Source organism: Hemicordylus capensis, chromosome 3 (genome assembly GCF_027244095.1).
Source record: "Hemicordylus capensis ecotype Gifberg chromosome 3, rHemCap1.1.pri, whole genome shotgun sequence".
Taxonomy (NCBI): domain Eukaryota; kingdom Metazoa; phylum Chordata; class Lepidosauria; order Squamata; family Cordylidae; genus Hemicordylus; species Hemicordylus capensis.
The window spans coordinates 294989702-295015947 of record NC_069659.1 but is presented as its reverse complement, the minus strand read 5'-3'; the positions used below and the strand labels follow the sequence as shown (position 1 = coordinate 295015947).

Here is a 26246-nt window from a genome sequence, read left to right as displayed (position 1 = left end):
GGACAAGCCAAGAGTCAGGAGCCAATGCTGGGAGACCACTGTTGTCCAGGCCAAGTCCCAGCCCAAACAGAACATCTTACACCTCTTCCTGTCTAGGAGGAACCAATAACCAGTCTGCATGGACAAGGCCAGACCAGAGCCTGGTAACACTATGCTGCCCAGGAAGATGCTCCAACACACAGTCTTGCTGGTTCACCACATAGGACAGCCACTCACCGAGCCAAATGATCCTGGTTCTAGCCCCAGTCACTCCTCACACTGGGCGGTCATGGGCCAGTCACTCTTCTTCAGCCTAGCCTAACTGTGAAGTTGCTGTGAAGGTAGAAGGGAGGAAAGAACATTGGAGAAGCAGTGGAACAAAAATATCATAAATAAATTGTGAGTTAGAATAGTTGTCACAGATACTATCCATGTGAGAACAGCAGTAAATCTACATACTTTAAAAAAAATCATGGTAATAGCACTGGTGGTTGTGCTTCTGTGAAGGAAATTTCAATTTTGGTAAGAATAATGCATGTTACTACAACCCCTGTGAATAGTTAATTTGCCTGTGAGACAAGTACAACAAAAGAAAGACAAAACTAGATCATGGTCTCTCACATTTTTCTAATATTCTTGAGCAAGAACAATTACCTCATTTGCCTCGGACTTAGGATCCATACTGAGACAGAAGATCTAATGGTTACACAATACCTTTTCTTTACCATTAATGCAAAAATAAATAGTCTCTAGATTAGGGGTGGTCAGCCAAAGGGTCTCCAGCTGCTGTTGGACTACAATTCCCATCATTCCCAGCTGCAATTGCAAAAGCCTCAGTTTGGCCATCCCTGACCTAGATAGTTCTTTGGCAAGCTAAGATCATGAACCGAAGCACAAAATTGTAGTGGCAGAGGAGACCAAATATCATTTTGCTCCATACTTCTGATATGAGGCTTTATCACCCATCCACCAGTCTGCTCCTTCCAAGGTCAGGTCTGTCTATGCTTACAAAGGGTCATAAACAGAGGGCAAACATACTGTAGAAAACTGCTTGCAAATTTTCAGATGATGCACATAGAAGAGTCAACAAAATAAAGGAACCACTCCAAAAGTGCTAGGAAAAAAACCTACATGCTAGCACATTTGAGGTGGTCCCTATGTTTTGTTAACTCTTCTGTGTAGATCATTAGATGTTCTGCAAGCACTTTTGAGAAGTATGTTCATCCTCTGTTTAGGACACATTGAGCCATATCACTAAAAAAACCCAACAACCCAAAACCCAAAACCCTTCCACATTTCCAGGCTCACAAGCTCTCCATCGGGAAAAGGAACTGAAGCTCCTTACTTTCAAACACAGAATTAGAATTTGAGAGAAAGAAGACAAAGAGGGAGTCAAGGCACACACTGTAGAGGAAAACGCTGGGGCCTAGCTGAAGTTCTCTCAAATCCTTAATGTGCTCAAGGTGTGGGCTTCTGGATTCACTGTAAAGGCAGGGGCAGATTTTATACATGGTGGAAATCCATAGCCATGCATGTGAATATACATGGAGCAGTTCCTAAGATGCCATTGCAAAAGGAACACCTTCCCATGATGAGTCCCTCCACATGTTCATCTGGGCTCCCCATACACAAGGAGCCTCTCATATGGAATGGGACACTTATCTCCAGATGACACAAAGTGGACTTTTGTGCCATGCTGCCTCTCCTTCTCTGCTCTTACTAAAGAAAGGAAAAGTTGGGAATTGTCAGTCCAACTTGGCCACTGGCCAGGAATGGCCTTCTCATGCGCAATATGCTCTTAGAATTTATTTAAAGCAGTAAGACGAGAGGACAGTTCAGAGCACTGGATTAATTCCACTTTCTCCCTCTCCCTTCCTCTCTCCCTCTCTTTATTAGGAAAATAAAAGAGACTTTGAAATATTAAGAGATAGTGGGATTAGAGCCCTCTCCTGCTAGCCCCAGTATTTCCTCCCCTATTAATTTCCACTTGATTAGAATTCTTTTTGAAGTATTTAAATATGGACAATAGGAAAAGGGGAGGGTGAAGTTATTGAATATCAGTTAAACTGTATTAATATAAGCTCAGTTCCAGCTTTTATATAGATACTTCATATGTATGTATAGTTTCCACTAGGAATAAAGTAGACCTAGCCCTCCTCCCCTACCTCAAGTAATTATGATTTTTTTAAATAAAAAAAACTATAATGAAACTCTTAAACTTTAATAGCCCATTTATAAATCCCTGGCTTAAAATTTAAATGCTTTAAAAAAGTTTTAGAACTGTGAAAATTTGATTTTTCTTCTTCTTCTTTTAAATATAAGAGCCACATTTATATCGTTAAACTTGTGAAGCAGAGAGTGTTACATGAATGCTCACCCATTGCCCCGATGGGAAATTTGAAGCCAAGAGGTTATCAAGGAGTTTTAATGGGCATCTGTTTGTACAAGGGGAGGGGGGTATTCACATGCCTTAATGGGGGGACACAATTGTTGGTCAGAGAAATCACCCGAGTATCCTCTCCACACATGGTACAGTGCCATGATATGGGGTCATGAAGCTTTTCCTTTTTAATGAAGGCTAAAGCTGTTGCAGTGCTAAATCTTGGGTCTTTTTTCTTTCTTTCTCTTTTTGACAGACAGCAATGCGGCCTCCTTGTCATGGCCATTTTGTACATCCTGACTCATCATCTGCTGTGAGCCAAGCCATTCTTGGGGGGGCTTTATTTATCAATCAAATAAAGATTTATTTATAAATCTCTAATAAACCAGATTTAGATATCTCCGTTTAGATTAATAAATCCTTTCCACACACACACACAAAGGAGCTAAGAACTGCATTTTGATTTACAAGCCATGACTTTTAGCATCAGATTTAACTACCTGACTGACTTCTGAAACATTCGATTGGCTTATGAGTCAGGAAATAGATTTACAAATCCTAAAACAGATTTACAAATCCTGAAACATAATCACAAGTCATACCAATAAGTTCTAAGTTTTAAAAAAAAATTTAAGGTGTTCATTTACAAATCTCTTCTTTGCATTTGGAATACAACAGACTGATTTACACACCATAATTCTGAGGCTCTGTCACTGCTATGACCAGCATTTATAGATCCAATGCTCACATTTTAATGCCAAATTCTGATCTATAAATCTTGATCGGCTTTTCTGTATCTGATTTCCTCCCCACTAATGTTCTGATTTACCAATGAGCTCTGTAAACACATTTTTTAATGCTTCATTCCAGCTTCATGATACTGCTGGAACTATTCCTGTGTTGGCAGTGGGACAGTGGGAGACACAGCCAATCGAAAGGAAGATACAAACAACTCCTGAAGCCAACCCACAGTATGACTTGGTACCCTAAAGGTAATCATATTTGGTCCCACCTGCCACGGAATATGCTAACATTGCAGATTTTTCATTTCAGTTTCTTAGGGTCAAACTACACATGACATGAGCACCTTCTTAGGAGGGCTTCCATATCCCCACCCCCTCTTTCTATAACAAAAATTACATTAGCAGCTGAACAATCAGGATAAAAACCTCAGTATAGGTACAACATAAATATTATCATTATGAGTCCAGGTTTTATGAATCCATAGCAAAAACAAGACCTTAGCATCTCAGAGTATCTGTTTTGGTGAGCAAAAGACCACACATTCATGGCCAACATCTCATGGCTGCAGCATCATGTCATGACATACATGTGTGAATGGGCCATCATGGAGCAAATTCTACAGGTTCCCCATTATATTGAATGCAATGTTTTTCTGTGGAGCATGTCACACATTCAGCAGTTAATCAAGTCATGTCCATGCATGTATGAATCACCCTACATCTCTCCAGAAGGACTTCTTATTGCTATACTGTAGCACTGGCATGAAACTGCCACCTAATGTCTTTATGTATGCCAGCTTCATTTGAAACATAGGCCTAGAGATAAAGGCCTATGCAAGCTTGTTTTAAAGGTTACTATGATAATGGGCTGGTTCTCACTGTCAAAGGGCCACCAAAAGTCAAGTGGAGGAGGGAGGAGGAGGGATACACACTTCCAATATTTGATCATCTGGGTAGTGAAAATGTCGGGCAGAGGACTGGGCAATGATGGTGTGGGAGGCACAATCATAGGTTTTTTATTTTAATTGTTTTATTGTGTGTGTTTTATTTTTATGTAAACAACCCTGGGCCACTTTAGGAAGGGCGGTATATAAAATTAATTAATTAAATGGTTGGTGCAGTCTGCCAGCGTTAGTGATCTTGGATTTGATCCAGAGTGGAGGAGGTCAGCTGCTCCTGATGATCAGCTACAATGGCACCTCACACACCATCATTTTCTAGTTCTCCACCCAACACTTTTATGTCCAGGAAGTTTTCCACGCCAGGGCTTTTAGTTTGCATTTCCTCCAGAATGGAGAGGGTGCGTTCCGATATCAGCCAATTTTACCCAGAAGTCCCTGAGAGCTATCGGAGAGCACTTTACACAGTTTTTTATTGCACGTTCTAGTGTAACCCAATTTATATCGGGGTAAAAAAAAACCCACACTTTGCTTCGGTTTTGGGGGGCAACTTCAAACTTGCAGTAAACCCGCAGTAATGCCTGCTGTCTGGGAAAGCTCCAGGAGGTTTTTCACACATGGCTGGGGTATCTGAAGAGTGAATCTGGCAGATTCGAGGCATTTTAAGTTGAGGGATTAGATGGACCATTCGCATAGCCATCAGCACCTCCATCAACACCTTTGGAGAAAGCAGAAGCCCTGGAGTTTTTTCCAAAAGCTGCTGGAAATACAGGATTTTTTTTACCTCAGACATAACTCCAGCTAAACCAGAATTTGCAGCCTCCCTTTGGAGGAAAACAAAAGCCCTGTCTGTACTGATCCCTGATAGCCCACAGGGAGGTCAGGTTAAATCCAGCAAATATGTGGACCCTGCACACTCCAATCAGGATTGGATTTTTTTTTGGGGGGGGGCTGTCTGTAAAACCTCCAGGTGATCAAATAGTAGGAATGTGCATGCCTCCAAATCCCTCCTCTGGCCAACTTTTGGCAGCACTTTGATCATGAGAACCAGCCTTTTGGAATTTAAAGACAAGTGCTATACAAATACTAAATATCATCATTATATTCTGATTGTAAAGCAGGCACAAATGGGAAGTACCTATGTTGATCCATTAAAAAAAAAAGGTAAATGTACAGTGCAGTTCAGACACAGGCTGGATGGGCATCTGTCAGGGATGCTGTAGCAGTTTCCTCTAATGAGTAGGGGGTTAGACTAGAAGAATTCTAAGGTAACTTCTAACTATTTCTTTTTCTTTTTTCAGCTTTTATTCTCTCTTTCTTCCAAGAAACTTAGGGTGGCATACATGGTCTAGCCATGTTTTATCCTCACAACAACCCTGCAAGGTAGGTTAGGCTGAGAGAGAATGACTGGCCCAGAGTCACCCCGTGTGTTTCATGGCTGAGTGGGGATTTGAACATGGATTTCCCAAAACCTAGTCTGGTACTCCAACCAGGGGCATAACTATAATAGGGCAAGGGGAGACAGTTGTCTGGGGGCCCACTGCCTGCAGGGGGGGGCAGAGGCAAGTCACATGACTGACTCCCCCAGCCGCACACCCGCCCGGGCTTCCTTCAGTTGTATTCATCCTCTGAAATTGATATGAGTGTTAAGACCTGGAGCTACCAGAACTGCATGTCTTTCTCTAGTACCATTATATAAATTTTACTATGCTTTTTGTTACCACTATTCAGCCTCATTTAAGATTTCTTTACTTCATGAGCTGAGCTTCCGTGAGCGGGGGCCCATTTTAAAATCTTGTCTCTGGGCACACTCCCACCTTGCTACGCCCCTGACTCCAACTACTATCTTATGCTGGCTCCTTCTAAGTACCTTTCATCCGCTTCTTTCCCAACATAAAATTTACCATCTTCACTTTATAATTTGGAGGGGGGACGGACCTCTGCATTTTAAAAAGCATCCTTGGGAGCCAATAAGGACAATAATTCAACCGGCAATCCAAAAGAGGGGTTTGCAGAAAAGGAATCACAAGCCACTGACTGGCTCCTTAGTGCCTGCCAGTTGCTGGGATTCTTGCAAAGGATCCTGAACTAGGAGGACCTGTGCCTTACTCACCAAAGCGCTGCTTATGTTCTTAAGCACACACAGGATCAGTCAGTACCATTTAGGTCGGCCTTAACTGTGAAGTGATCTGAGTATGCAGTCTTGCTTAGCACATTCAAAATACATGGGTGGGCCACAGGAACGGTAGTGTGTGGGGGTTTTTTTTAACAAAAAGTGGAACTTGTACATACACACACTGCTGTGGGCCCACCCCCAATTCCAAAAGGGTGGTGGTAAATAAAAACCCTCCCCGCATCTCTCTCTCTCTCTGTCGCTGTTGTGCCCAGCGCAGCTAGAGAGAGTTAGCTATTAAGGAGCCCACATAGCCACAGGCAAATTCTCTCCTCGCCTCCTTTTGGAGGCCTATTTCTTAAGCAGAGATTGCTCTGGCGGTTCAAGGTGCTATCGAGCTCCAACCAGGGGACAATTACAAGGCTCCAGTTGGAGTGTCTGAGGCGATGCTTGCATCTGATAAGGTTGAAGGGGAATAATGGGAAGGAGGGAAATGATAATGGCTTGCTGAATGGATGGGATGAGGTATCATTGCCATAGTGCCTGGAGACAGAAGCAGCTGCTAATGCAAGCAGGGGTGTGTGTGTTTTTTTTCCCCCCTTTCCCACTTCTTTTCCATTTTCCTTGCATGAGAAAAAAATATATATATCTACATGTACACTTCAAAAAATGATTCTTTTTCTAGCTCCAAGCTATTGCGGTAATAGTGCTTGCCAACAAGTTTGATAGCAGGAGAATCCCTGCAGGAGGGCCCTCGCCCCTTTGCACTCTCCGAACAGGTGGATAACACTCCCTTTCCCTGCCTTTCTTTCCCTTTGCCTGCCATTCGGATTCATTTGTAAAATGTGTGTAAAATTTGTTCCTTATTATTATAATTATCATTTTAAAACTTCAAAAGGAATTATATGGTAAAAGTGGAGACCTGCAGCAAAACAGAGATCGGGGAAATAATTCTCAGTGTATGAACTCCACCCCACCCCCACCCCCCGCCCTCCGCGCCACCTGCCTTTCCTCCAAGGAGATGAGGGGGCAGCAAACCTGCCCCCGTGTCCTCACAACAACCTTGTGATGTAGGTTAGGCTGAGAGAAAGTGTCTGGGACATAGTCACCCAGTGAACCTTATGGAGGAGTTGGATTTGAACCTAACGCTCACTAGTTCTAGTCCAACACTCAATACACCACACTGGGAGAGGGGAGGGTAACAAGAGGAAGGAGATGTCTCCCAGCCCTCCAAAAGCACTAGGCAAATGCTTTTGGAGTGTTTCAGTCAACATGCATCTGGAACCTCATGTGTGCAGAGGAAGCCGTTTAAGAGGATTTATTTTGAATGGGAAAATGGCTGGTAAGCAAAAGCTTGAGCACTCCCTTCCCCATAGGAGGAGAGCTAGTCTTGTGGTAGCAAGCATAAATTGTCCCATTTGCTAAGCAGGGTCTGCCCTGGTTAGCATTTGGATGGGAAGCTACATGTGTGAGCACTGTACAATATGGGGCCCGTCTGGGAACAGCCTTTACATGCTTGCATGATAAGGTTTGAAGTTCCCTCCCTGGCACCTCCAAGACAAGGCTGAGAGAAACTCCTGCCTGCAGCCTTGGAGAAGCCACTGAGAGTCTGTGTAGACAATACTAAGCTAGATGGAGCAATGGGCTCACTCAACATAAGGCAACAACGTCCTATGTTCCTATAGGTATCATATATGTATTTGCTTGTAATATGCATTTTGCCAGTTAGTAACAAACAATCATGGGGCAACATGTATTATAAATAGTGTGGCCAGATGCACGCCCAGATACAATAGACTCTACAATGATGCTTCTAATTTTCAATGTTCCAAAGCACTGAGAGAAGATGCAGTCACTATGCTTGCTGCCACCCTGTTCAGCCTTCACTCTGTCTCCCTCCTTCCCCATCTACAGTCTCCAAGTGACACCATCTGGAATCTACCCAAGAGGTAGGAATGGAACCACTGTAAAATATGCCACCTAATCTCACCTCCTTCGGGTGACCCAGAAGGATACCATGGCGGATGGTATCAAAATCCATTGAGAGATCCAAAAGGATCAGAAGAGTCACAATACCTAATTAGAGATCATCCATCAGGCTGACCAAAGCAATCTCAACCCCATAGCCTGCCTGAAAGCCAGCTTGAAATGGGTCTAGATCATCCAAGACATTTCCTCCAGGACTGTCCGGAGCTGAGAGGCCACCACCCTCTCAATCATCTTGGCCAACCATGGTTGATTAGAGACGGGCCTATAGTTTCCTAACTCTGAGGGGCCCAATGTAGGATTCCCCCCCCCAAGTAAGGTGTAATTATAGCTTCCTTAAGACAAGGAGGCATCCTACCTTCCCATGGAGAAGCAATTATGATGTTTATAGACCCTCTCCAGTAATCTGATTGTTAGATTTAAAAAGCCAAGTTGGGCAAGAGTCGAGAGAACAGGTGGTAGGATGCACAGTCTAAAACAGCTGGTCAATATCCTCAGGAGTCACAAACTGAAAGTGATCTAGTCTGACCACATAGGAGAAGTAGCTGGATACCTCCATAATATAGTCTGCCCTAATTGTAGAATCCAGTTTGGCCCGATTTTGTTGTATATTGCAAGAAATATTGGATAAAATGTTGGGTGGGGGGCAGGCACAAGCTGTGAACGGGCCCCCAGAGTGGGTGAGTGGGCAGTTTCTTTAAGTGTAAACGGAGCCGGTCTCCGAGCCGCCCAGAAGCCCCTGCGGTGGGGAATCGCTTCTGCCACTTACCTGGCTGCCATGGAGGCGAGCCCCCACCAGCGGCCAAGTGAGTGGCGGAGGCGATTCCCCATTGCGTCGCGGGGGCTGCTGGGCGGCATAGAGCTCCGGCTCAATTTACACTTAAAGAAGCCGCCCGCCCCACTCCACCCAGGTGCGTTCATGGCCTGCGCCTGGTGGGGGGCCTCCAGGAACAGCTTCAGTCAGAGTTGGCAACCCTAATGTAGAAATGGTGGCCAAAATAACCAGTAGATAGACAGAGTGGAAGGTACAGTGGCTGCATCCTCTTTTGATGCCCCAGAGCACATATAAGTATAACCAGCAGCTGGTAACCCTAATTATATGCATCACATTCCACAGGGAACATTCAAAAGTGCTTAACCAGGGTCCTCAAACTTGGGTCACCAGATATTGTTGGCGTACAGCAACCAGAGGCCATTGTGGCTAGGGATGATAGAAGTTATAGTCCAACAACATCAGGGGATCCACATTTGAGAACTCCTGGTTAAGCACTTATGAACCTGCCTTATACTGAGTCAGGTCATTGGCCCCATCTAGCTCAGCATTGTCTATGACTGACAACAATTCTCCAGGGCTTTGGGGAAAAGTCTTGTCTCGCTCTGCCTGGAAATGTCAGGTATTGAGCCCTGGGGCATGCACTGTTTCACTGAGCTATGACTCTTCCCCTATTTATGTTTGTCTTTTAAAAAATCTGAAGGTGGGTTCTATACAGTTCGATATATCTGAAGTTTCTTGTCTTGGTGATTTAATGTTCTTGGTGACAATGCCAAGGTTCTTAGCCACTTGGAATTGCTAGGTAAGCAGAAAGCATCTTATAGGTCAGGCATCTTTCAGAATGATTCATACTGGCCCTACCAATATCCTCAAGTCCCCCCCCCCTTCCCAGGAAGAAATGAGAGTGAAAATGCCTTTTTGTTTTTGGTATCATTGTTAGAAAATAAAAGGCTGCTGGTGGCTGCAGGGGAAAATCACACCATATGTGTCCAGATTCTACTTACGATACTTAAGAAGTCCAAATGCACTTCAGCCAAGATCAGTAGCTTTAAAAAAAGAAGTTGATTTTCTTTTCCAAGCCTTGAAAGTGAATCTATTTGGTGCAGGGCTGAAAGAAGACAGCTTGTAAGTAACTGGAGAAAGTGTTTACTCAGTGAATTAGTTCAGCTTCCATTGTGTGCAGCGGATTAGGGCCGCAGCAGTAGATCAAGCTCCATTTCAAGCTGGAGTGGCTCACTATTAGCTACCTCCGGGGCAGGACTAATTATCATAGGGCTTAGGCCATTAAAGGGCTTTAACTACCAATGCTCTCTTCCCAGGCCTGGATTAACTCATTGCCTAAGGCAAACCTCCTAGATAACCATTCTTCCTAATGGTCTGCTTTGATTTCTCTGCCTCTCCCTTTGCCTTTAGACTTGGCCTTCTTCTTGGATCTCAAACAATAAATCAGAGCTTCACTTGTGTATCAGGAAAGCATTAGGAAGGTTTCAGGACATTTGTTTCCCCTGTTGCTAACAATATCCACATATACTGAAAGCAGAGGTATGGGACTTTTGGCAATGCAATGTCTGCACATTTATTATAGCTTCAAGTTAAGCACCATGGCTGCTGAAGGGGGAAAGTTCAGATTCCAGGAGAACCTCATTCTTTCTGCTGGATTATATATCACAACATCTTCAGACCCCTGCCAGGAGTCTCTGATCCAGAGCCTGTATGGATCAAAGAAATGGGTAATTGATTGGTGATGTACATTCCCAAATCATGGTTTACTCATGCACATGGCAGGAGGAGCGGGATACATCAACCAGCATGCTATTCGCCATAATTTTTGCATGAGAATCTGGAGCTCAGTGAAACTGTACAGTTCACAAACCAGTATACTGTGTTGACTTCCTGCTCCTGGTGTTCAGCCAGAGCTCAAGCATGGCAAATTCAGTTCCTTGCATAGTTGCATGCATTAGATTTCAGTGTTTTGTCCAAAGATAAGCAGGAAGTTTGTGGCTGAAAGGGGAACGTTTTCTTGAGGACCCACCATTTCATTCTCAATTCCTTCTTTCCTGACATCTGTGGGATGCCCCATAGCAGAAATGCCTTTGTAACAGGGAGTCTAAAGTACCAGTGCAGATAAATCTGAAAGGAAGGAAAGAGTCAAAATATTACAAAACATTGTTTTTGCTAACTATTCTTTGTAGGGTCGATATATGCAACTTTTCTTTTTGCGTTTGACATGTCGGAAACAGTGTGACTGCATGCATAGCACTTGTTCTGCTCATAGTAAATTGGTGGTAGCATGAACAAGCATAGACTGCAGGGAACTTTGTGTTAAGCCAGATGACATGTGAAAGTCATCCAGTATTTCGGTACACATGTGATGAGATTGCAATCAGCCATTTTTGGAAGGGTGGTGTATAAATCAAATACATAAAAATAAATAAAATAAAATAAATTTGAAGAACATCATGTTTCAGAGTGTACCTAACACCAGTACATGGCATGTTCCAATAGGGCTCCATTTTTCTTATCCAGTTTGATTGTCATAGCAACTGATCTCCATGCCCACTGGGAGAAGAGGCACCATTCAAAGTGATGGCTCTCTCATATTTGACAGAGAACAAATGTTCCCATTCAACCTACCATAGCATCTCTCCAGTGTCTGTTGCTGGTTTCTCCCTTGTGTTTCTTTTGTGAGCCCCTTTTGGGAAGGGAACAATTTTTTCATTCCTATTTATTTGTAAACTGCTTTGTGAACTTTGTATTGGAAGTGAGATATAAATATACTGCATCAGACAATTCACCATCCCTTCCCCAGCCATTGCATTTATGAAGGTTTTCTTCTTAATTGTTCCATGCCCACCACTTAAAAAAACCTCCATCTTATACTCTTGGCTATTTTGCAGTCTCACAGAAAAGCATGGGTGTAAGTACGAGAGGGTATTTCTGTGAGACTGCAAAATAGCCAAGGGTATAGGACTGGAGGGTTCCCCCCCCCTTTTAATAGCACAACAAAAATAGCACCACAATATGGGTACGCAAATGTCTGTGCACACCACCTGAGCTCACCACTGAACAGCCTATAACTCATGAAAGGACAAAGCGGGTGTGGACAGTGATCCTGCAAAGCGCTTCACAGGGACAAATTAAAGAAAACATTATAAATGTGCAGCAGGAAAGGAAAGCAAAGGAAAGGAAAGGAAAGAAGGCCAGATTGAATCCTTACAATCTCCTGTGTTCTCTTTGAGAGACGGGCTGTATATCTAGTCTCTTGTGAGATACATTAAATTGTATTACATTCTCTCAATAGCCTACTTCTATCATATGAACCACTTGGATTAGACAAAACATCACTGGCAAAAGCAGAACAAGCAATAATGCCACCCTTCAAACAGGAACAGCTTTTATTTCCTTGCCTAGTTTTATTTTTGCATTGTCTGCAACCATTTTCAAATCTCCTTTTTTAACATTTGCCATTTCCTAGGCATTTCTTTCCATTTTCCTGAATCTTTCTCCTAATACGAGAAGACCCAAGACCAAAGCTAGCGCTACTCAAATGGTCTACCATTTATGAAGCCAGTGGGAGGCTTGTAGCTATCACCTCCTCATTCCTCCCCATTTCTAGAGAGAATGCATTGTCTTTGTAAAAGCACAAAGGAAATCCCTGTGAGTAAGGACAACGTCTGCACAGGGCTTAAATGTAAATGTGCTCTGAGGCCATTCTGAAGTGACCTAATTTTATCTCTTTGGGTTTCTGCTTTGAAACCATGCACTTTCGTCTCTTTGAGCTGACTTTTTCCTCCTCTAACATGTGGAACAAATGTCTCCTTTGGACCATGATGAGGCAACTCGGAGAGGTCGGCAGAAATGCTGCAGTTGGACCCTGGGCTAGTTTTATTTTCTATTGGATCTTGATGGAAACGCATACACAGCAAGTCGGGCCCTGTCCCTTTTCCCTTTACGCTCCCTCTCTCTCTCTCTCTCTTTTTTATTTCTTCCAGGAGTGCTGATGATAAGGAAAGCAATGTCTAAATCTTCTTAATGGTGTTTATGCAAGCAGTTTTGCTTAGCTGCAGTCTATGCCACCCCCTCCCTCCTCCACCCTCCCCTCCCATCTCCCTGCTAATATCGCTGCTTCATTCCTTTCCCTGTTGGCTATTACTATGGACTACAGCGAATCTAAAACTAAATAATCCCCTTAGTGTCAAGTTTTCTGGGCTGAGCAAATAAATCTAACCAAATGCATTATCTAGGTAGAGGAGGCTGTTGTAAGGGAGGGGGGAGGAAGATAAAAGCTATTTTACTTTAAGGCAAAAGAGTAAAACCATCATTTCCCCCTCATTCACATTGTACTTTTTCAAGTTAATTTAAAAAAAAAAAAACTTTGCTGCTTAGTCCATTCTCTCTTTTTCCGGTTCTAATTAAAGCAATGTACAGAGCCCCCCGGTTCCTTGCACTAGAGAAAGACCTCAGATAAGGTGCTATTCAGATTCACCTCCTAGACAGGTAATTCTGATCAGGCAATAAAATGGTCTAAATAAATAAAGGCTTCCCACTTCCTCTCTCCAGAGGGCTGGGAGGAAGGAGGCAGCAAAGAATATTAGAGAACTCATTTATGAGGACAGAGCAAATGGCGGACATGCCTGTTGTTTGGCCCCACTGAAAGGTTTGTTTTCAATGGCTGGAATTTGTGAATTGTAAGTTCAAGAGAGGAAGGCTGCTGCCATGTTAGGGAATTGGAGTTCCATCATTATTATTTTTGCATTTGCATTTATATCCCACTCTTCCTCTAAGGAGCCCAGAGCAGTGTACTACATACTTGAGTTTCTCCTCACAACAACCCTGTGAATTAGGTTAGGCTGAGAGAGAAGTGACTGGCCCAGAGTCACCCAGCTAGTTTCATGGCTGAATGGGGATTTGAACTCAGGCCTCCCCGGTTCTAGTCCAGCACTCTAACCACTACAATCATATTAACATCCCTATGCAAATCACTAATGGCATGCCTATATATATATATATGATTGCAACACCAACAATGTACCCAAAATAGTGGTGAATCAGCATAGCGTATGTCATGCTGTAATTGTACCACAATGGGTTAGCTTTATGGGTATGGCTCTTATGGTAGCACCTCCTAAATCTTTGGTCCCTAGATCAAATTTTTCTGACTTGAAATTGGAGGCCCACTTCACTTGATTCTCAGAAAATAGCGTGTGTATTTCCCCAGTGAGCTCCCAGAATCTCTTTGCATCTGGGTAGCCCAATTCATATTGTCGTCTCTTCTGGCATCTTGCCCTCCGCCATTAGGTCTCGAGGACAGGACAGTGCTTTCTGAGCAACAGTGGTGTTTCTGGGATTCTCCTTTGCCTATCGGCTGTAACTTTGACCATGTCAGGCAATCCCAGAGTATCTTTCCTTTTTGAGGGATGATGACACTTCACTTCCATATTTTGCCATCATCAGAAGGGATCAGTGCTGTATGGGGCCACCCAATTCCATGAGGCATGTTTCATCCAGCATGGTTCTTAATTTTTCAAGGCACACATCAGTCCTTCCTATGTCACAACAGCATGGCCAGAATAACATACCGGAATCATTGACTTATGGGAGGGCACAGCAAACGTCTAGCCATAACGCTTGTGTTAAAGATTATTTCTTTCTCAAAGAAGAAAACAATTAGGCCTAGGTAAGAACAAAACTCCTTGCAGTATCAAGTTTCATATGTTTGCTCCATTTGTAGCAAAAGCACAGGGAACACAGGGAACACAGTCCAGATATTCCTGTAGTTTTGAATCTCCAAGAGTAAATCTAGAAAAGAGTTTGTGTGGTTCTGAATTAAACCAGATAGGGATCTGGGCCATATAATAATAACCATATGTATGTATTGGTTGGTGGCAAAATATCTGAACCTCTCTTCCTTTCCTTGCATAGCTTATACAAGCAATGGCTGTTCCTATGGTCATCAGTCACAACTCTTTTCTGGTAAACATAAGCTCCTTTCATATCCTACATTTTGAATGCTGGGAATGTCAAAATGCAAGTGGGGGAAAAGTGTACCCAACATTTCAAGACTGAAACATTTCATTTCAAGTTGAGCAAAAAGGAAACGTTCAACACACAATGCAAATTCTATCAGATAACTGACATTTTTCATCAAATCAGTTTTTTAAAGAAGAAAAGGTATTTTCTTTCTATTTGATTTTTATACCAGCATTTCACTTTAACATTAGAATATAAGAAACCAGATCAAAATAAGTGGGAGGACAACATTAGTTAAAGCATGAAGGATTGTATTACCTTTATAATATGTTATACACACACAACTATGCATTCTATACCATACAAAATGGCATATTCTCCAGAATGAAAAGGCAGTGAGACCTCACACAAAGACCTATAGCTGCACACTCCCCTTCCGCTGAATTTTGTTTACATTAGAGCCCAAACTCTCTCAGTTTAATAGCTGTCCCAGGGACCATTCAGGGATCCAAACTGTGGGGAGAAACCATGCTTCCATGTTGTCTCTTCAGATGTGTGCTGAATATGGCGAGAACTGGGGGCATGGTCAAAGAATACATTGCCATAGTGAGCAGAGTGGCTAGCCAGCACACTCCTGTTTGTCCCCCCTTATACTTTGGCTCTCCACAAGGCCATAACCTATGAGTTTGGGACGGAGACAGAAGTTTGAGGTGGTCTAAAATTTTGAGAGAGAGAGGAAGGAAGGAAGGAAGGAAGGAAGGAAGGAAGGAAGGAAAAGAAAGACCTATAGATTTCACATGGTTTCCTAAACTGAAGGATCTCCTCTGGAGGCATTTTGTTATTTAATCACCTTGTTCTTATCAGGGACTTGGACCTTGACTACCCCTAGGTCCCATTCCCTGGATGCTGTTGGGGGACTAAATCTTCACAGTCACAGAATACTCAGCATTGGGAGAGGCATACTGGGAAAATCTGCTCCAGAGCTGGAGCGGATATATATGGAAGTGAAAATCTGCTCCAGAGCTAAAGTAGCTCTTGTATTCTACTTTCATAACTTTCTCTTCCACTAGCCTAGTGAGGAAGGTAGGAAGGTAGGTGTGCCAAGCTAGGAGGAGGCCACAACGGCGGCAGCGAACCATTTTGGGGCAGCTCTTTGTGGAGAAGTAGCTGTGCTACTACTTGGCAATTAGTCACTTAGATGGCAGTGGGTGGTTGGCAGCAGAGGAAGGAGGGGGCATCTCACCACTCTGCTGGTAGCCACCAAATCCACTGTTTGAGGCATGTAACAACAATAATAAAACCATCATCATCCTCATCATCCTCCTCCTCATCATCATCTGTATGTTAACCGCCCCATAACAAATTGTTCTCTGGGTGGCTCACAATACAGCATTAACACATCAAATAAAAACATACAACACATTAAATCACAACAAACTAAAAAAAAGTGTGTGTGGGGGGGTACAAAATACAATACAAAGGAATTTTGATTTTTTTTTAAAAAAAAAAATCTGTTTTAAAAATCAGATTTAAAAATCAAAATTGAAAAGGCCTGAGTGAACAAAAAGATCTTTTTCCTGGCATCTAAAAGAACAAGTGTTAAACAACATGCCATCAACATAATGGGAGGAGAGCTGGTTTTGGGAAAGAGAGCTGGTCTTGGGTAGCAAGCATGAATGTTCCCCTTTGCTAAGCAAGGACCACCCTAGTTTGCATTTGAATGGGAAATTACGTGTGTGTGCACTGTAAGATATTCTCCTTAGGGGATGGGGCCACTCTGGGAAGAGCATCTGCATGCAGAAGGTTCCAGGTTCCCTCCCTGGCCTCTCCAAGACAGGGCTGAGAGAGACTCCTGTCTGCAACCTTGGAGAAGCTGCTGCCAGTCTGTGTAGGCAATACTGAGCTAGATGGACCAATGGTCTGACTCGGTATAAGGCAACTCCCTATGTTAGGAACATAGGAAGAACATAGGAACATAGGAAGCTGCCATATACTGAGTCAGACCATTGGTCTGTCTAGCTCAGTATTGTCTTCACAGACTGGCAGTGGCTTCTCCAAGGTTGCAGGCAGGACTCTCGCTCAGCCCTATCTTGGAGAAGCCAGGGAGAGAACTTGAAACCTTCTGCTCTTCCCTGAGCGGCTCCATCCCCTGAGGGATGGAGCCGCACTGCTCACAGATCACAGAGGGATGGAGCCGCAGTGCTCACAGAGGGATGGAGCTCTCAGTGCTCACAGATCAAGTCTCCCATTCAGATGCAACCAGGGCAGACCCTGCTTAGCTATGGAGACAAGTTATGCTTGCTACCACAAGACCAGCTCTCTTCTCCTCTAGAGAGGAAAGGGAGACTTGAAAGGGAGAGTGTTCCTATTCCTGTGTCCTTGATCAAGGTCATTTTATTTGTTTTCCTATTTGTGTAACCATTTAGGATAACAAAGGAACCAAGTAAAGATGTTATTGGTGAGTTTCACAATTGCAGAACTTCCTTGCCTGGAGACAGGCCAAAGCCTGGGCCTGAGCATCTTTTGGAAGTATTGCTAAATCACGTTTACGCTTTAAGGTCAAGGTGAAATGTGGGTATGTTTTATTCTCAGGTTTCTGTACCCATGTAGAAATGTCTCTCAAGAAGCCACCCACGTAAGACAGGCATAATTGCCTGAGTCACAAACACAGTCATTTGTCTGCTTTACAATAAACCGTCTTTATTTCTATGTAGTTAGTAAATCACATCTGTCTCCCTGTGTGTCTAATATTTGGCTTTTGTCTCCTCACTTAAAGCTGAAAAGGATCTTCATCTAGGCTACTCCAGCTATTCTGAAACACACAGGCAAGGCAAGCTCTTTGTGATGGGGTAACATTTGAGAGTCTCTTCTGGAGCAGATGGTGATTGGCATGGGCCAAGCTGGTCTTGTGGTAGCAAGCAAGACTTATTATTTATTCATTCGATTTCTATACCGCCCTTCAAAAAATGGCTCAGGACGGTTTACACTGAGAAATAACAAACAAATAAGATGGAACCCTGTCCCCAAAGGGCTCACAATCTAAAAAGAAACATAAGACAGACACCAGCAACAGTCACTGGAAGTACTGTGCTGGGGGTGGATAGGGCCAGTTACTCTCCCTCTTGGCTAAGCAAGGTCTGTCTAGCCTGGCAATTGAATGGGTCACAACACCTGAGCACTTTCAAATATTCCCATGAGGGGATGGGGCCATAGCTCAGTGGCAGAGCACCTGTGTTGCATGCAGAAGAACCCCAGGTTCACTTCCTGACATCTCCAGGTGGGGCTGGGAGTGACTCCTGTCTGAAACCTTGGAGAGCCACTGCCAGACAACACAGAGTGAGGCAGCCCAGTGGTCTGACTCAGTATAAGGCAGCTTCCTATGTCCCTATGAGGCTTGGGTGCACTTTCCACTCCTGTGCTGGGCACATAAGGAGGGGCAATACATATGCCTGTAAAGTGTCCTAGCATCCTCTTTGCCCCTTGTCCCTTGGGAAGGTATGGTGCTATCTGTGTATGTGAGACCAAAGCGGGCATTTTTGTGAGACAAAAGAGAGTGGGCCTGCTCTCACCTCTTGCCTGTGGGCTCCTCAGAGGCATCTGGTGGGCCACTGTGTGAAACAGGATGCGGGACTAGATAGGCCTTGGGCCTGATCCAGCAGGGCTGTGCTTATGTTCCAGGCCAAAGAGAGTGCCACCGTGACCGCAATAAGAGAGGTTTGGCTGGGCAAACTAGATTCAGGAAAGAAAAGGTAGTATTTTTTAGGATGCTGATTTAGAGGACTATTAAAAATGCTGCCCACATAGCCTTTTAACCCTCAAAGATATCAGATAACTTTTTTCCCCTACTGCGAGATGAAGTGGCTGTCATTATCTGAGAAGGTCTGTATCATATTGGAATCTGTCAGTGCAGGTCAGGGAGTCCATGGTGCTCTGGTCCCGGCTCCACCACTGAATTACATTTCCGAAGCACAATGGCTGCAGAATGGGTGGGTGCTTTGTCATTTAAACTGCATAAAGAGGCAGAAATTGATTTTTATTGTGGATCTTCATATCTAATAAAGCTCTGAGGGGCTCTTTTCTTCTCCGATTGAATGGCCATTGAATGCTTTCAATCTAGTTCTGTGTTTCATGCCTAAACTGAATAGTGGCAGGAGGAAAATAGATGGCGGGAGAAGAGGCCAAGTCACTTTCCAGATTGAAAAGGATACAGCAGAGAAAGAAATAAATAAAAAAAATAAAGTAAAATGAATCAGAAAAGCATTTAAGTGGAAAGGGGAACTTTTTTGATGCCGAGGAAAAATTGCTTTTCGAGGTTGCAGCAAGCGAGTGTGTTATGTGGCTGCGTCAGCAAGGGCACATGTGCATTAGTGCCTCCATGTGTCCGTGTGCTGATGGGAAAAGATGCATTGCATTTTGAAATGTGACCACAGGAACCTTGTATGATCTGGCTACATCTCCCTGTGTGTTGATTTTTAAGTTCTCATTTCCAGTGCAAATGGAGAAGTAGTAATAGCTGACATGAAACCTGTACTGCCTGCATAGTGATCTTGCAAAGGCTGGATATTTCCCTAGATTAACTAGTATTGAATTACCTTTCATTTTAAATTAATACTCAGTTAATATTAGGGCAACTTAAGTGAGAGGACTGCAGGGATGATATGGATGGCTTGGATAATGGGGTAATGGAAGGACACGTTTTTGGATTTGCTGGCACATCCCAAAACTTGAAACACAATTGTTTGGTGTTTGGTTTATCACAGGTGCTCAGAATTGCCGTTGGACAAGATACTGAGCAGATATTCAGAGACCATCCTGAAATGTATGGGTATTATCCACTATTATCCACTAAAAAAACCAGACAGGAAATGATTGCTAACAGAGCAGAGTCAAAACTACTCTCTATTTTTATGAACATTTTCATCAATACATCATTCCTCTTTTGAGCAATTTCTGACTTGCAGAAATACTTGCTTATTTGTTTAAATTGCCCTCCCTTGCCCTCCATGACATCACAAGTCTGATACCCTATGTAGAATAGGGTACAGCATAGAACAGAGAACAGCTGGGTGACTCTGGGCCAGTCACCTCTCTCTCAGCCTAACCTACTTCACAGGGTTGTTGTGAGGAGAAACTCAAGTATGTAGTACACCACTCTGGGCTCCTTGGAGGAAGAGCGGGATATAAATGTAATAAATGTAATAAATAAATAAATAAAATATAATAGTATTGGAAAATTGTGGCAGGATGGGATCCTCTGTGTGATGAACTGAGGAAAGATAAAGAAGTAATCAGAAGAGCCAGTGTGGCATAGTGGTTAGAGAGGCTAGGACTGGAGAGAGTTAAATTGCCTTTCAGCCATGAAACTCACTGGGTGACTCTGGGTGACTCTTAGCCTAACCTACCTCACAGGGTTGTGGGGATAAACATAAGCTATCCACCCCCAGCACAGTACCTCCAGTGACTGTTGTTGGTGTTATGTTTCTTTTTAGATTGTGAGCCCTTTGGGGACAGGATTCCATCTTATTTGTTTGTTATTTCTCTGTGTAAACCACCCTGAGCCATTTTTGGAAGGGAAGTATAGAAATAGAATGAATGAATGAATGAATGAATGAATGACCACATACACTGCTCTGGGTTCCTCAGAGGAAGAGGAAGATATACATGAAATGTTGTTCTAGTAAGAACTAATCTGCCTACTTTCCTTTCACTATCCCTACAACTGGACTAAATTTGGTCCAAATTGGTTAGGCAGTTCACAATTTAGCCCGATTGCACCTCAAATGTTCATGTGTCCACCATCTTGAACTGGGGTGGATGACTTCATCACAAGCCACACCATTGAGGTGTCCCTGTGTGTCACTCACTACATATGCACCAAATTTGGTTCAAATCAGTTAGACGGTCCACAAGTTAGCTCTTTTGCACCATAAACATTCACATGTCCGCCATCTTGGATCAGAGTGTATGGCATCATTACAAACTGCACCATCGAGATGTCCCTATGTGTCACTCACTACAACTCTAGCAAATTAGGTTCAAATCGATTAGATGGTCCACAAATTAGTGCACTTGCACCTCAAACATTTATGCACCTGCCATCTTGAATTGGAGTGAAGGACATCATCACAAACTATGCTGTTGAGGTGTCCCTATGCTGTAGCAAATTTGGTTCAAATCAGTTAGGCGGTTCACAAGTTAGGCCACTTGCACCTCAAACATTCATGCATCCGCCATCTTGAATTGGGGCGGATGACATCATCACAAACTACGCCACTGAGGTGTCTCTGTGTGTCTCTACAACTGTAACAGGTTTTATTTATATTGGTCCAGGCATTGAGAAGTTGATGGGTGGGGGGGGGCACACAGACACACACACGGAATGCCAGGTGATCTCTTGAAAGATGGGACAGAAATCAAATCATAAACAAATAATGCAGAATTGTGGCAGAATTTCCCCAGTCCCAGCAGAAACTGCTAGGAAGAAGGCAAGACCAGTACCATGGTCTTACAGAGGGACAGCTCATAGCTGCCTCTTCTTCTTTTTACATTCTTACCCAGCCTCACACAGTCCAAGTTTATGAGCTGGATGTATATGGCTCAGTGATCAGCCTATTTTTTGATGATTCACAAAAAATTAATTTCACTGGAAACCATCATGCAAATTGGAGTTTGAGGGGTCACTGGTAGTGAAATGAAGCAATTGTTGGTGGCTGCAAAACACCATAGCCCACTTCAGACATTTTGAGCACTCTAGGCACTCACAGTTACAGCAGGCAAAAGCAGGGAGGAAGTCCCGCTGCCCTGCTGGCAATCACCCTCTCACACAGACAATCACGGTTACAGTGTGAGTCATCTGAAGAGGACGGCGCCATAAGCATGATCACGGCAAATCTGCAAACTGCAACCTGGATCCAACCAGCTGGGGGTTATTAACAGCAGAGCAGCAGGACTCCCTCCCCAATTTTGCCCACTGTAATTGTGAGCATCCATAATGTGTGAAGAGGGCTCTTGGGGAAAAACAAAATGGCCAATGCGCATGTGCAACTTACCTCTGGGTCATGCCAGGCCTCGCAGAGGCCATTTACGCATATGAGGCAGTGGTCAAAATGGCCACTATGCACACTTATGGAGGCCCGAACAGGCTGAAATGAAGCATTTTCCCGGGACACAGCAGTGATTTAAGAGGCCAGCGGGGGAGGGGAAAACCTTCGTTGAACCACGCCCCCCCCCCGTGGCCTACAGGAAGCCCCCCAAAGTGGCGAGAGGTATTTTAAATGTATTTTTAAATTTAAAAAAAAAATCAAAAAAAATCGCACTTGTCCGGAGGTTCGGTTCTGGTCCGGACAGAACCGGGATGAGGTTCAGTTCAATCCCAAACCCCCGAACCAGTCTGCATATCCCTAGTTCACCATAAGTGAACACAAATGATCTTTCTAGTCAGCCTTTCTAGCCTTTCTAAAACTGCACATGGCCAGCTCAGATTGCTACATCTCCAATTCCAATCTCCAGTTCCACAGGTGTCAGACCTCATCAAAGCTGAGGCTCCACACAGTCAGATTCTTGGCAGAGCTTGCTCTCAGCTCGAGTGGTCCAGAGGCAAGTGCCTAGTCAAAAGGCACCTGCAGGCAGGGATCAAGTTCAGGTGAGCAGCACGGGGACCAGAGGAACCAGAAGCAGATGCAGGGGTGCAGTTATAATGGAGCGGATGGGTTCAAAGAACCCGGGCCCCCAAGCTCCTGAGGGGCCCCGCAACTCCACTCTCCCCTATTTTCTTCATTATCTCCCTCACTCCAAGGGGCTGCCAGGGAGAGGGGCAAACACGGGCCCCTCTCATCTAGCTATGCCCAACTGTGCAGATGTATCACAGGCAGAAATCAATATCTAATGCAGCAGACAAGAAAAGGAAGCTGGAGCCAGTCAGAATCCTCACACTAGAGACAGGCTACTTGAGCTGAGGAGCAAACAATGAGGCTAGGGCTTTACAGGACCTTGGAGGTCAGTGGACAGCACTCAGGAAAGCTGGTTTCACAACCTAGAACAGGGGTTCTTAAACTGTTTGCACATACAGTCTCCCCACTCAGATCCTCAAGTATGGATGGACCCCCACTGAAGCCTTATCTTTTCATAAGATGCCAGTGAAAATTAGAGAAAAGCAAAGTGCTCAAGCTAGTCATTTTACAGAGCTTTATTCTAGCCCACCAGGAAGCAAATTACATACAGTGCAGCAAAGGTTTCCCATGGCCCACCAGGCCCTAGCCTATGGACCCCAGGTTGAGAACCCATGGCCTAGAGCAGGGATCCTCAACGTTGGGCCCCCAGATGTTCTTGGACTTCAACTCCCATAATCCCCAGGCCCAGTGGCCTTTGGCTGGGGATTATGGGAATTGAAGTCCAAGAACATCTGGGGGCCCAACGTTGAGGATCCCTGGCCTAGAGAGTACCTTTGAAGCACAGAACTCAGTCTGCCAAGTTTGCAATGGAGAGCACTTGCTGGTACAGGGAGTAGAGTGTCAGAGCCTGACAGCTGAGAGCCCCACTTCGGCACCTTACAATAGACCAGGGTTTCTTAACCTTGCCCCCCCCCAGATGTTGTTGGACTACAACTCCCAGAATCTCCAGCCACAAAGGCCATGTCTGGGGATTCTGGGAGTTGTAGTCCAACAACATCTGGGGTCCAAGGTTAAGAAACCCTGTAATAGACCAGGCAGAGTTTTGTAAGTCAGTAGTGACATCAGAGAGGAGCTAATTATCCTCACCTTCTCCACTTCACAATGGCAATTTACAGTTGAACACTGAGTCCAGCAGGGAGAAGAAGGGCAGATAGAATACAAAAAATAAAATAAAATAATATCTGCCCCAAACTGTGAGCCAGAGAAAACTAACCAACTCACCAGCTATTTACATGAGATGAAACTGGTATGCGCCAACTATAAGTGAGTGATTTAGCAGGCTTAGGCCACCATCCAACACAGCATCAAGCAGATTTCAGGTTATTGCAGTCGGTGGGTGAGTGCACCTAACTCTGTACTGGATTGTAGCCTCAGTCTTCTAAATGCCCTTTTCAAAATGGAGTCCCACCAGCCACCACAATATTGGATAATCTAAAACTACTTCACTGCACATCATCCATGATCAAGACCTTTCCAGGAATGTTTCAAAGTAACATCCTGGTGAATATCTGGACGGCAGGTTGCACAAAATCATTTTCTCTTGGTCAACATGTTTGCATCTGGTAGGTCCCACTAAAGGCAATGGCTGAAGTCACGGAATTTGTATGCAAGGAAGTGTATTTATGAGGACTGGATACAAAATGACATACATACAGTTAGATATGAAAAAGAATTGCACAGAAAGTCAGTAGTCACAGAGAATGTGAGATCACAAATCCCAATTTGTTAACCTTTTACCCTCCATAAACCCTGCCCAAACATGCAGAATGACTGAAGTGTAATGTGTTACCAATAAAGGAACATACTTTGAATTGACATATTCATATATATAATGAAATGACAGAAGCTTAAATAGTCTGGAATCAAGACTGAATAACAGAACTGAAACTATGATTATCAGTTGTAATTTTAACAATAGTTAGGCGCAGTTATAAGTAACTCAAATGTATTTCGAGGGCGGTGGGGAGGCAGTGAAAATTGGCAGAAGTTCCAAAGAAAGAGGTATATTGGATGGAAAACTTACAGTGATGTTAATTGCACAGATAGTAAGCTAGGTGGCACTAAAGCCTACTTGCATGTGACTATAATTTGACTGGCATACAGTTCTCCTTATTTAATATTTTCTGGAATAAGCATGTAAGTAAGGGACTCTTCAGCACTCCTAGGTATATTATGCAAAAGCAATAAAAAATGTCCCCATCTATTGGACTGAGGAATGAAGAGCTAAGAGGGTCGATAGGGAATATCAGTGTCAACTGCTTTGGTTTCTGTTGTTTAATCTGTACAGCACCCCACACAGCAGTAAAGGTAAAGTTGTGCCATTGAGTCGGTGTCGACTCCTGGCGACCACAGAGCCTTGTGGTTGTCTTTGGTAGCATACAGGAGGGGTTTACCATTGCCATCTCCTGCACAGTATGAGATGATGCCTTTCAGCATCTTCCTGTATTGCTGCTGCCCAATATAGGTGTTTCCCATAGTCTGGGGAACATACCAGCGGGATTCGAACTGGCAACCTCTGGCTTGGTAGTCAAGCCATTTCCCCGCTGTGCCACAGTAGGTGCTAAATAAATACACATAGTGCTAAGACAGGACTCTCCTTGGCAGCTCCTTCTCTAGTGTAACTATATCTTGTGCCTCTGAGTAGCACACACAAACACCCCGCCCACACCAATCCTCCATTCTAATCCATATAATGCTGTCCCTTTAAGAGGGAAGAAGAACTGGGAAAGCGAAGCTGAACTGGTTTCAAGCACAAGTTTCATGATCCTTTGAGAGGGGCAAATGCTTTCTTTGCTAAGCAGGGTTCATCTTGGTTTCCATTTGGATGGGTGACTACATGTGAGCATGGTCTGCTACAAAACATTCCCCTTAAGGGATGGGGCTGTAGCTCAGTGGTGGAGCATCTGCTCGCATGCAGAAGGTCTCCGGTTCAGTCGCTGGCCTCTCCAGGTAGGGCTGGGAAAGACTCCTGCCTGCAACCTTTAAGAGCCACTGCCAGACAATACTGAGCTAGATTTTACAAAGGCAGCTTCCTGTGTTCATTGCTCAGCATTTTGCAAACAGCCGGGTGTATGGAACTCATTAGAGTCAGGAGCTAAACTATTCTAGAAATACACTGTAGCTCTGCATACGAAGTAAAGTCCTCTTCTCCGTTGCATGTTTACTCACAGCAGCATCCACCTGCAAGTTTTGAACAGAATGGATGTGGCTTGAAAAATAGCACTCCCTGCTCGAAGTGAATTGGCTGTTTTGGTATGCAAAGGTATTAAAGGCATCCAAAGAGTGGTCAAGTGCATGTAGTGATCCCAGCAAGAGGTATTCAAAGACAGATGGACACAAATGATAAGTGGAGGTTGACCAGAGATCAAGACCTGCCACCGCTGATTAATTCTGTCACATTCAACACTGCATGGGATTTTCTCTGTGTTACTCTAAACTTTCAAATATTGTAGATATGCGTCACTCAGGATGGATGGATTTGTCTGACTTTCTGTCAAGCTGAGATCCCCCCCCCCGCCGAAATCTGTATTGCTCAAGAAGACAATGGCATTTCCCACATGTGGATTTGACTAAGTCATTGTCATGTTGCCGATTAGGGGCCCTTGCTCTGTCATCTGCTTAGCCCTATTAAATGCAAGTCTACCAATCGGTAGCAGTGGAAGACTATGACTTTGCACAGGTTATCCAGCAGCATACTGGTGGATTGTCTCCTTGCTGTTGCTACTAGTAATTGT

The 26246-nt window shown here is 43.9% G+C and overlaps 1 long non-coding RNA gene across 1 annotated transcript in view; it reads right to left on the bottom strand.

Annotated features, from left to right (window-relative positions):
* Positions 1-249: 249 nt before the first annotated feature.
* The window catches only part of LOC128348968 (uncharacterized), a 56821-nt gene continuing 30824 nt past the window's right edge, over positions 250-26246 (bottom strand). Inside the window, exons 2-4 of the long non-coding RNA XR_008318458.1 lie at positions 10905-11002; positions 9877-9980; positions 250-312 (exon numbers count right to left, since the gene is read on the bottom strand). This is a non-coding gene — a long non-coding RNA (uncharacterized LOC128348968). The remainder of the gene's footprint in view (positions 313-9876; positions 9981-10904; positions 11003-26246) is intronic.